Source organism: Pinus tabuliformis, chromosome X, assembly GCF_031772625.1.
Source record: "Pinus tabuliformis cultivar Carrire ecotype Pingquan chromosome X, CPIR1, whole genome shotgun sequence".
In the NCBI taxonomy this organism is placed as follows: Eukaryota; Viridiplantae; Streptophyta; class Pinopsida; order Pinales; family Pinaceae; genus Pinus; species Pinus tabuliformis.
In genome coordinates this window covers 1,682,091,992-1,682,105,112 of record NC_142308.1, presented here as the reverse complement: position 1 = coordinate 1,682,105,112, position 13,121 = coordinate 1,682,091,992, and positions in this window count along the sequence as shown.

Genomic DNA, 13,121 nt, shown 5'->3' with positions numbered 1-13,121 from the left:
TGAGGATTCCTTTGGTTCTGGAATGCTAGAAAAGATGGCAGCGCCCTGAGCTGCTATGATTGCTACCGGGATCTCTTTGTCCTGAAAGATACTCTTGTTTCTAGCTATCCATATCCCCCAGCTGATGATTAGGGGGAGATTGCGAAAATTTCCATCCGGATGCTCATTCCACCACTTCTGTCAGGCTTCTTGGATATTGTTGCCTTCCCAGACGAGCTGTTTGTTCAAGAGTGTTCCAGTCTCACCCCATATCTTTAGGGATTCTGGGCATTTAAGAAAAAGGTGGTTTATGGATTCTTCTTCTGCTTTGCATAAGGTGCATCTCCCAGGCCCGTGCAAGAATCTGGTCTGCAATATATCTCGGGTTGGGATTTTGCTCCTTAAAATACACCAGAAAAAGATTTTAGATTTTGGAGGGCTCTTAAGTTTCCAGAGTTGTTTTGACCACCACTCCGGGTCTCCCCAACCTTTCCTTGTCATAAGGAAAGAATACCCATTCTTAGGGGCATATGACCCAGAGTCTGCGTGCGCCCAGATTAGCTCATCTTGCCGATCGGATAGCCTTACATTGGACCTGAAGAGTTCCTGGGTGAAAGTATTCCAATCGTTCCACCATCTATGTTCCAGATCCAAATCTTCTCCATTCTTCCAGGCTTCCCCCAAATGGATGAGAAACTTGGTTTCTCCACTTGGCTGAGGAATCGGAGGCCTTTCCTTTCCAACTGCTGAATCAGGTCAGGGGGAAGGGCATAGTTGCCATTGCAGCCAACCCAAGGATCCTTCCCAATCTTTACCTTTTCACCATTCCCGATCTTCCAAGCTAGTCCTTGCTCGATCACCTTAAAAGATTCCAAGGTGGCTTTCCAGATAGCAGAAACATTCTTTTGAGTCTTGATTGGGTTCCTGATCCACTCTTCCAGGGGGGTTGGATCAATATATTTTCTTTTTACCATTCTTGTCCAAAGGTTTTCCATCTTTATGAGACGCCAACCTGATTTGGCAGCCAAAGAAAGTCTGAAGTCTGGGAGGCTTTTGATCCCCCAACCACCCCATTCCTTTGGTCTCGCCACTTTCTCCCATGCAACCCAAGGGAGAACCGAGGTTTCTTTGTTCCCGGCCCACAGGAATCTGCTACATATTCTCCTAATTTTCTCCAGGACTCCTTTTGGGACCCAAGTTAGCGCTGCCCAGTAGACTGGGATGGCAAGAAGCACAGACTTTATTAGGGTCAGTCGCCCTGCTCTGGAGAGCCATTTGAAACTCCAGTGACTAATTCTTGCTTCAATCTTTGCAATTAGCCAAGACCAATCCTCCTTCCTATAATCATTTGGCTTCAGCCAGAACCCCAGGTACTTGAAAGGGGAGCCCATGCTGCACATTTCATATGGAAAATATGAACTGAACTGTTCCTTATCAAGTCTGTTTAGGCCCTCTTCGATGATTTGAGATTTCCTGGGATTGATCTGCATTCCGGTAGCTTTTAGAAAAAGCTCAAAGATAATTTTTAACTCCTTGAGTTCATTAAGGGATCCATTAGTAAAAATCAGAATATCATCTACAAAAAGTAGATGAGTTATGAACAAGTTTACTGCTGCCTCAATACCATTTATCTTACCTTCCCTTTTGCTTTTATGAATCAGCTGGCTGAGACCTTCAGCCACTAGGAGAAATAGCAGAGGGGACAGTGGGCAGCCTTGCCTCAGCCCTCTCTGTCCTTTGAAAAAAGAGGTAGCAGCTCCATTGATGAGGATAGCATAGCTGACATCTGTTATACACCCCATGATCCATCTGATGAAATCCACTTTGAAGCCGAGGTGCGTTAATAGCATGCGAATGTATGTCCAGTTTATCCTATCATATGCTTTTGAGAGGTCAATTTTAATCACCCCTCCCTTCTTGTTTTTCAACTTAACACTGTGAAGGACCTCCTGTGCCACACCTATTGCCTCATGGATTTGTCTTCCGTTCAAGAACCCGAATTGTTCAGGAGAGATATGCCTTGATAAAATTGGTTTGATCCTGAGAGCTATAACCTTTGCGATTATCTTGTAGATGCTGTTACATAAGGAGATAGGTCTGAAATCCTCAAAAGATTCTGGAGCTTCCTTTTTAGGAATGAGGGCGATGAAGGTTGCATTGAAAGGACTGTAGACTTCTCCCTTCAATCTTGACTCCTCCACCACTTCTGTGATTTCTGCTCCTATCTGCTCAAAAAAGTGTAGGAATAGCTCTATTGACCAACCATCCGGGCCAGGACTTTTCTCTTTTGCCATAGACTTTATTACACTTTCCACCTCCTCCTTGGTGACCGGGACCATTAAATGGTCCGCTTCTTCCTCCTCCACATATCTATGGAAACACTGAGCTGTTTGGATGACTTCTGCTATGGTGATCTCACCGGGGTCTTTGAAAAGAGATTGGAAATGATTCACCCCAAGGGATGAGAGAGCCTCGAAAGTCTTAGCTTCCCTTCCATCTTCAGATTTTAGACTCCATATAGTATTGGCGCTCTTCCTCCCTTTGGCATAATTATGAAAGAAGCTAGTGTTTTCATCCCCTGCTTTGAGCCATATAGCTCTGCTCTTGAGTCTCCATTCTTCCTCCTTTGCCAGCAAGATTTGATTCTTGAGCTTCTCCAGGCCTACAATTTTCTCCTTAGACTCTTGAGTTGCATAGCTGTCCGCCTCTATGCTTTCAAGCCTTTGGAGTTCCTCATTTATCCTGTTTAGATCCTCATTCTGTTTCAGATTCCTGTCCTTTTCCCATAAGATTGTTGCCTTTTTCAATCTTTTGAGGTTTTCCATAAATAAGAAACCTTTATTCTCCTGGGATCCTCTGACGGGGTGAATCCAAATTTCATTAAACAGCTTGTTGTAGGATTCCTCTTGGAGCCAGGAGGCATTAAATTTGAAAGGAGCAGGAGGTTTTGTGGGACCTTTGGAGAGCTCAATATAGATCGGAAAATGATCTGAGGGCCCCCCTTCTTCTACCCATTGCCTGAATAAAGGAATTGCAGCAGCCAGGTCCTCATTGATTAAGAATCGGTCTAGTCGTTTTGCCACCCTTGCTTCTCCAATTCTTTTATTCCGCCAAGTAGGTTTCAGCTTGATAAGATTTTCTTCGATTAGATTGTTTGAGGCTAAGAGGTTCCTGAAGAAATCAGATTGTGGATCCTCTCTTGCATTTGGTCCCCAGGTCTCTGCTCTGCCTAAAGAGAAATTCAGGTCTCCTCCCATCACCAAGAATTTGTTCTTCACGAGCGAGCTCTCCATCAATCCATTCCAGAAGGGAATCCTTCCTTGGCATGGTCCATATATATTAATTATGGTAAAAGGGAAATCAAAATCCGAAGATTGACACTCAATCCCCATCACCTGTTTCATTCCCCATTGATTCCGGATCTTGATTCTGCCTTCCCTGATCCCCACTGCCAAGCCACCAGAGTGACCATCAGCATCCAAAGCTGTGAATTCCCATCCTGGGAGGAGGCCTTTGAGAATTGATACTTGTAGGAATTTACAGGGTAAGTTCCTCAGAAAGAATACCAAGAGGACACCGCTCACAACCAGATCTCAAATCAATACACCAGTATTTTTGACGTGGTTAAAACCCTCAGAGTGCAAGGAGGGAAACAGTCCACGGCCTGTCCCAACGTGGGTACAGACAATTTATTAATCAAAGAATGAAAATTTACATAAGCTTCTCTCATGCACGGATTACCCGAACAATGACCCTCCATGCGCTTTAAATAGAACTCATGGACCAATCGGGTGTCAAGCCACGGATCAAGTGTCGGTAATACCGAGGTGAGAGTGAACCGTCGGATCACTACATATCGTGACCGTCGGATTGTAAGTTACAAAATGTACAACGGTAAAGAAACACACTTTACCTAACTCTAACCTAACTCTATACTAGACCAAGTTGAACTTAACTATATCCTATGTGTCGGAATATCCTAACACCCCCCTTAAGAACAACTTGGGATAGGATTGAAGGATTTACAAATATGACACAATAGGAGAAGGAAGGAGGCACTAGAGCCTATCCCCCCTTAGTGACAACTTCCTGAACTCCAAGCATATATCGAAGTTTAGTGAACTTCGCCTCTGTGAGAGCCTTTGTGAAGATGTCTGCAACCTGATCATCTGTTGGACAATATTGCACTTCAAGAACATGGTCATGAATGAGCTTTCTGATGAAGTGCATGTGTAGTTCAATGTGTTTGCTGCGCTGATGCTGGACTGGATCTTTGCATAGCTGAATGGCACTTTGATTATCACACCAAAGTGTGGTTGGATGCTGCTGCTCAAAGCCAAACTCTGATAGGATCTGACGAAGCCACAAGGCTTCCTTACTAGCTTCCACGGCACCACGATACTCTGCTTCTGCTGATGAAAGAGAAATGGCAGCCTGTTTCTTACAAGCCCATGTAATAGGTCCTGAACCAAGAGTGAAGACATAACCGACAGTAGACTTCCGATCATCAAGGTCACCAGCCCAATCAGAATCAGTGAAACCAACTAACAGAGGAGCTGCTTTGGCACTGTAATGAATCCCAAACTGTACTGTACCTCGAACATAACGAAGTATTCTTTTAGCTGCTTTCCAATGACTTTCACGGGGGTTTTTCATAAAACGAGCAACAAGGCCAACAGCAAAGGAAAGATCAGGACGAGTATGGGTTAAATACAAGAGTTTTCCGACAAGTTGACGGTATAAGGTAGCATCAACTTCAGGAGAAGTACAAGAGACTGAAAGTTTGACTCCAGACTGAAAGGGAGAAGTGGCTGGCTTACAGTCTTCCATGTGAAAATGACGAAGAATATCACAAGCATACTTGGACTGGGAAAGGAAAATACCCTCTTGGGATTGCAAGACTTGAAGACCGAGAAAATAGTGTAAGTGTCCTAAGTCTGTCATTTCAAATTTCTTTTTAAGGCTGGACTTCACATGGTTTATAAGGTTGGGATCACTACCAGTAAGAATAAGATCATCAACATAAAGAACAAGGATGATGAGAGAGTTGCCCACTTTCTTGGTGTAGACAGTATTGTCAGAATGACACCTAGAAAAGCCAGATTCTAAAAGAAAGCTATCCATTTTGGCATACCAAGCTCGAGGAGCTTGCTTGAGGCCATAAAGGGATTTCTTAAGTCGACAAACGAGGCTGGAGTCTGTTTGTATGAAGCCAATGGGTTGTTCCATATAGATTTCTTCCTGCAAGTCACCATGCAAGAAGGCAGATTTAACATCCATTTGATGGACTTCCCATTTTAAAGAGGCAGCAAGGGAAAGAACAAGGCGGATAGAGTTCATTTTGGCAACTGGAGAGAAGGTTTCAGTGTAGTCAATGCCTTCAACCTGTGAAAAGCCCTTAGCAACTAGACGAGCTTTATGTTTATCAACTTTCCCATCTGGTCCATACTTGGTTCTGTAAACCCATTTGCATCTAACAAGTTTGCGTCCCTTTGGTAGAGGAACAAGATCCCATGTATCATTTGTCATCAATGAATGATATTCTTCATTCATAGCTGTTTCCCAATGTGGATGGCCTGAAGCTTCTGCAAAAGTGTCAGGATCATGATTTACTGGAGCTTGAGCCAGTAAAGAAGAGGCTCTTTCAAACTGAGAACGTGTACGTCGCTGATCTGTAGGATCACCGGCAAGATCACCTGCTGCATCCCGAGTAGCACGGACCCATCTTGGAAGTTGAGGATCCTGAGAAGGTGGGGAAGGATTATCATCCTCGCTTTCATCATCAGAAGAAGAAATGTTTTCAAAGATAGAAGAGATAGGAAGAGGTGGCACATCCGCCGGACTAGGCTCGCAGGCCGATTTATTTTCATCAAATTTTACATCTCTTCTAATGATAACATTTTTGGACTTAAATGGAATAAGTCTATAGCCTTTTACATCTTCAGAATATCCAACAAAAGTACATTTCTCACTCTTAGGTTCTAAGGCTTTATGCTTTTCATCTGGAATATGGGCCCATGCTTCACTTCCAAACACACGAAAGTGACTTACATCTGGTTTAATGGAACTCCAAGCTTCTTCTGGAGTGATATTCTCTAGAACCTTAGTAGGAGTGCGATTGATTATATAATTTGCACAATTAATTGCTTCGGCCCAAAAACTAAGACTGAGTCCTTTAGATTGCAGCATACAATTAGCCATTTCCTTTAAGGTGCGATTTTTCCTTTCAGCTACACCATTTTGTTGTGGAGTGTATGGAACAGTATGTTGCATTTGAATTCCATTTTCGGTGCAAAAGTTGATGAATGCATTTTTAACATATTCTCCACCATTATCAGTTCTTAGCTTAAGAATTTGATGTCCAGATTGTTTTTCAACGAATGCTTTGAAGGCCAAAAAGGTGGTAAATACTTCGCTCTTGAGTTTTAAGAAGTATACCCAAGTGCGTCTGGAGAAATCATCAATGAAAGTTAAGAAGTACTTGCAGCCAGAGAATGAAGCAACAGGAAGAGGACCACATAAATCACTGTGCACAAGCTGTAAAGGGGCTGAGGCGTGCCAAGAGGCACGTTTGTCAAAACTGTCCCGATGATGTTTTCCGAGTACACATCCGGAACAAACACCATCTTTGCAAGATACCATAGGAAGACCTGTCACCATGTTTTCTTTACATAGATGCTGAAGGGAGCGATAGTTTAAGTGACCAAACCGCTCATGCCAAAGTTTGCTCACTTCATCATTATGAGCAACAAATACTGAGGGAAGATGGGATGACCCAAAGTTGTGAAACTTATACAACCTTTTGGAATCATCAGCAAGACCAGTAGCTAGAATCTGTTTAGGATCTTTTAGATCCTTGATTACAACATCATGAGGTGAAAATTCAACAATTTTACCTTCACCTGAATGAGTTATCTGATAGACAGATAGAAGGTTGCAGGATAAGTTTGGAACACATAATACATCATTGAACTGACCATTGTCTAGATGAACAGTTCCAGTCCCTACAACATTAAGAGATCTATCATCACCAACATATATATTTTTGGTGTTACAATCATTTAAAGAAGAAAACATGGCTTGGTTTTTGGCCATGTGACAAGAGGCTCCAGAATCAATGAGCCACTCATGAGAATGAGAAGAAGAAGAAGATACATTTAATGCATAACCAGACTGAGATGATTGACGATGACATGCAGAAAATGCCGTTCCGGAAGTTGAAGTTGAAGTAGGCTCCAGATGGATGTTATGTTTCTTCATTGCGGCTTCCAAGGCTTCCATCTTCTTAAAGCATTTAGATTCTAAGTGGCCATCTCGATTACAAAAGTTACAATGTCTGTCAGTCTTCTTCCATTTGTTTTTATTGGTCTTGTCATATTGCTGAAATGATCTTTCATCTTGAGGCTGAGTTGGTTTAGGACCATTCCTTTGAGGATAAGACTTCTTAGGATTCTTTGAATTTGGTTGCTGCTGGGCGGCTAACGCTTTCGAGGAAGAGTTTCCAAGATTAAGAAGACCAAGGTGTAAGAGTTTTTCTTGTTCTCTTATTAAGGAATCACAAAAGGAGTCAAAGGAAGGGGGCTTGTAGTCTTTGCCTTGACAAATGAAAGCTTCCCTGGTAGAATGGAAAGTGGAAACAAATACAGAGTAGGCTGGTCCCAACTTAGTAAGGATGGAATAAATAAGGTTACCATCTTCTTTCTTAACTTTAACACTTTCCAAGAGATATCTAAGGGTCTTGAATTTGGACAAGAAATCTTCAATGCAAGAAAAATTATTAGGATCCAAAGTAAGCAACTCATTCTCAAGTTGATGGGCTCTAATTTCATTTTTAATCCCAAAAACTTTAGCAAGTTTTTCTAATGCTTCATGAGGAGTTTCAATTTCTGCAATGTGGAATCTAAGATCAGGAGAAACAGACATTCCTATCAAACCACGTGCTTGATCTTGTCGATTTTCCCATTTTTCGGCCTTGTCTTCATCTTTGGGTTTCTTCTCTTGGTCTGTGGCTATTCTGAAGAGACCTTTACTTCTAAGTAAATCTCCCATGTAGGCTACCCATTGGAAGTAGTTAGTGCTGTCAAGAATGACTTGGCATGGACTTTCCATTTTTTGAAAAACAACTGAAGCTGAAGATGCTGAAAGTAAGTGGTCCAATGGATAGATCTCGAAAAAATAGGCGGTTTTAAAAAAAACGGCTCTGAAAAAGGCTTCCGGATGAAGAAGTTATGGCTTTTTGAAAAAAAATTGTTGACGTTGCCGGCAAAGTGCGCGAATGTGCGGGAATGAAAAAATCCGCCCCCACAAAATGGAGACTTGAACCCAAGACCTCTACTCTCTTAAAAGGTTTTTGAACCAATTGATCTATACAAAATATTTGAGAGAGAGAGAGAGAGAGAGAGAGGGGGGGGGGGCCTCGATTTGCGTGCTTGCCTTGGGAAGACTCTTTTCCCCTACAAAACACAAAACCCAACACAAATATCCAAAGAAAAACGAACCTTACGGCTCGAAGTTAGCTTTAGCCAAAAAACTAGAAATTTTTAAAAAAAAATCTCAAAGTTAGCTTTTAGCCGAAAAACTAAATATTTTTCTCAATGTTTCTGATTTTCCGAGATCACACTAAGGTGCAGGGAAAAGAGCATACGCATGAGAAAAATCCTTTCTTTCTGTTTCTGATTTGCCCAGATCGCACAGAGTCGCAGGGCAAAGAGCATACGCAGAAATGAAAGGTATAGATCCGGGAAAAAAAAAGGCTAAATAAACCGAAACCGAAATAAGCAGAGAGAAAATGACAGTAAACTGCAAAAAAAACACTGTATACCTCCCGATCTGAAAAATGACGCAGCTAGGGCTACCGGAAACCTTTTCGCGTGAAACGAAAGGGGTTCCTCACTGAAACAGATGCTCTGAACGCAACAGAGCAGTCCTCTCGGCCCGAAAGCAGTCAGAAACAGCAGATCTAGGAAACGACAGCCGCATGCAGTTCTACCGGCTTCAGATTTGGATCACCAACGGACGCGGCCCTCAAATAGCTCCGATACCATGTAGGAATTTACAGGGTAAGTTCCTCAGAAAGAATACCAAGAGGACACCGCTCACAACCAGATCTCAAATCAATACACCAGTATTTTTGACGTGGTTAAAACCCTCAGAGTGCAAGGAGGGAAACAGTCCACGGCCTGTCCCAACGTGGGTACAGACAATTTATTAATCAAAGAATGAAAATTTACATAAGCTTCTCTCATGCACGGATTACCCGAACAATGACCCTCCATGCGCTTTAAATAGAACTCATGGACCAATCGGGTGTCAAGCCACGGATCAAGTGTCGGTAATTCCGAGGTGAGAGTGAACCGTCGGATCACTACATATCGTGACCGTCGGATTGTAAGTTACAAAATGTACAACGGTAAAGAAACACACTTTACCTAACTCTAACCTAACTCTATACTAGACCAAGTTGAACTTAACTATATCCTATGTGTCGGAATATCCTAACAATACTATGTCCTCCCCTTTTCCCAGGGTCTCCTAGAGAATAATTACATCCGCCTTGGAGTTCAATACTAACTCCCTGAGGGCCAGTTTTTTGGGTTTACTGGCTAAACCCCTACAGTTCCAAGAGGAAATGATCATTTTAACACAGAGCCGGGGCTTTGCACTGCTCTAAGTGCCCCTGTGATGGAAAGCTGCTTCCCGTCTGCCACATCATAAATAGCCTGAGCTTTGGCCGCTGAGAGTTTAGACTTCCTACCCCTTTTTTTCCCGGGCTGGGACTGAGAAGGGGATGGGTCAATGCCCCCCACAGAAGGATAAGAACCAGGTTTTGGGACCAAAGAGCGAAGGTTATAGGGGCAATGGGGAAGCTGGGCCTGGGGGGAGGGATCATGGCAACACCCATCACTATTCAAATCCAAGGAAGGAATAGCAGCCGACAAATTTTCAATACAGGTTTCAATACAATTTTCCAAATTGCTATCAATCGGGTTTACATTTTTAGCAGTAGTTTCGGGGAGGAGAGGATTATTGGGCAGATCCGCATTTATATGATTATCCAAACATTCACCTTTATTTTCAATAAGAGTAGAGGGGGATGGATTCAAAAGCATACCCTTTTGATCCTCGACAGTGCTTGGAGTTGTGCTTGGAGGCTCCTCGACCGCGGGCTTCGCTGCGTCCTCTGGTAGCGCTCCATCTTTTGACAAGTCCTTCGAAGGTTCCAGAATGTCAGCTTCCAGTGCGTGGCTCCCCTGTCGCAGATCTATGTCCATTAATTCCTCCTCCTGAGTTACAGAGGCCTCTTTATTGTTTTGATGCTGAGAACGCTGATAAATCATTTCCGTCCTCTCCCTCGTTCGCTGGAACCTCCTCCGCCGTCTTCCCAATGGGCATTCCTTGGCCAGATGCCCATATTCGTGGCATCGGTGACAACGGAATGGCAAATACTCATAGTCCAAGATTTGTTCGAAAACATAGTCCTTATATTGAAGAATGATTTTCTCTGGCAGACCTCCGCTAGGATTAAGGCTTACCAGGATCCGCGCCATGGCTCTGTTGTTTGTTTCCAGAAAAGACATGTCCGTCTCTAAGTAAGTCCCCAATCTATTCCCGAGCGCCTTAAACACTGATTCGACCCAGAGGAATGATGGCAGGCCTGGAACCCTTACCCATACCGGAAAGACATCCACTTTTTCATGTGCTGGATCGAACATAGGGCTCCAATTTTTGAACAGCACTGGAATGTGCCCAAGAGACCAGTTCCTCTGCAAAACCCAATCTGCCGCCTCTTTGGATTCGAACCGGACCGAGAACCAACCTTTTGGGAGAGTCAGGACCCAAAAATCTCTGATTAGATCCGTTTGCCAGTTCTGCTTCCCCCAGGATTTGATGAATTCAGAAGAAAAAATCTTCCCTCTTACTCTGCCGACCAGAGTACTTTCAGCAACCACCAACACTTCTTCAATTTTGACATCCATCCCCAAGACCAGGTTTCCTTCAACCCCTTGAGATTTGATCAATCTCTGTTTCTTCCTTTGCCCCTCTGAGGTTTTTGTAACTCTGGGTATGTCTCCTGGGCCTTCGTTCTCCTGCTGCTCATGATAAACGCTAGGTCCGGGGGATTGGGGAGTAAGGCTGGCCTCCAAGCGATGCTCCTTTGACGAATTTAGAAGAGAATTTAGGGAATCAAGACGAGTCTGGTTGGTTACCTGAGACCCCTGAAATGGCCGCCTATCATCCCCCTTTGGATCCTGGGGTTCTTCAGGACGCTGTTCCGGCCCTCCTCGCTCTTTTGCACTATTTCTGCCTGCAGCAATTGAAGCCCTTGTGATGGGGGCCGAACTTCTTGCAATTCCAACCGGGCTGTGCCCTAGCTTCGATCCTAAGGTGACGATGTCTTCCAAACCGCCTGAGAGGACTGGTTCTACAAACCCTAGAGGCCCTTTACTTCCGCCAGGAGGATAGATCGAGATTGTCTGCGGGATCTTCTGACTCGAGGGTTGGTTCGAATGTTGAAGCTTACCTCCCTGGAAACCCTTTACCGTTTCACACTGATCCTTAGGCGGTAAGATGGGTGAAAAGTTCTGTTTCTCCGGCTCCGAACAGAACGGACGTGTGGTTAGGGTTTCCACCGTCCCGAAGTAGTGTTCAACATTCTGGGGAGTTGGGTCTTTCCCCCAAACGGAGAGAATATCTTCCATAGACGGGTCAAGATCGATACCCTCCTCCGCGATAACCATGGTTACTAGCTGGAGAACAGTCGCTGTCGGGATGTCGGGAGCTGAGAAAATCACGGACCGTAAAAAACTGTTCTGTTTTCCCCCTGCAGGTAAATACCTTCGAGCTTTGCCGCTGCCAAACCCTCCAGGTGTCTGTCCTTTGCTGAGAAAACCTCCACCTGCCGTTCTACCCTAACTACTACCGGGACGGGAGCGACTACCGAAAACCTACTCCCCGTCCATCGTTGCTGGGCCCTAACCTCGGCCCTACGGGCCTAGATCTGGCTCTGCGCCAGCTGCCAAGGCCTCCCTGTCACCGCGCTCCATCGTTTTCCTGCTCTCCCTCCTTTAGGTCCAAAGGTATCTAGGTTGATCTTGACTATATATATAAAATTAAATTCAAAAAATAAGATAATAATTTTATTTTTAATTATAATTTTTAAATAATATAATTCTTTATAATTAAATATTTTTTTATTTAGATTAAATTTGAAATACATTGCTGTGCCATAGCGTTATTGTTTCTTCTATTTGTAAGAGGCTAAAATGTTTTATTTTTGAATTTTGACCTTTCAAAAATATTTGTTTTATATTAAAATTCAAAAATATTTGTTTTATATTTTTTAAATTTATATTTAAATTTGAGAGGAATTTAATAGTTCTTTTGACAACTAACATATAATTATTAGTAAGCTTTTGAGATCTATGACCTGTTTCTCTTTCCATAAACTTGATCACAACCTGAGATTTAAACTTTAAATCTTTCAATTTTTATTTCCCACTAATTTAATCAGCAATTAAGTTACACTTGAAACCATATATATATATATTATTTAAATTAAATTTGAAAGACATCCCTCTGCTACGTTAATCGGTCATCCTCATCAATCGTTCAGCCACGTGGGGAACGTTTCTGTTCACCGCCACGTTGTGCGGCCACTGGTCCCATTTCTGCAGTTTGGTGGCATGCCAATTTCGCTCCATTCCATGCCCGTTGAATGGATCTTGTAATTACTTTTTCTCCCAATAAATTTAACTGACTTTTCAATCTGTTGTGTCAATGAAACATATTTTTAAGTTTAATTAGTTATTTTAAATTAAAATATCTTTATTAATTTTATAAAAGTGGTTATATTTATTTATTTAGTTAGGGTTCGATTGACTTTTCAATCAATTTTTTTATACAAATTTGGAGGTGGTAGTTTCCATAATTAGTAGTTTCTTTTAAGGATTATTTTAGGTCGAGACGGACGGACCTCTAATGTCCATACTCGAAATGAATGGTTTATAAGTTTTTTCTTTGGACCCTTTCAAGGAGGGAGGTGTGTGGTGGGGTGCTATTATGACTTATTAGTAATAAATCTTATTAAATATAAATTAATTTAGAAAAAGTACAAATACCAAAGCCTAGTTTAGCAGGTTGGA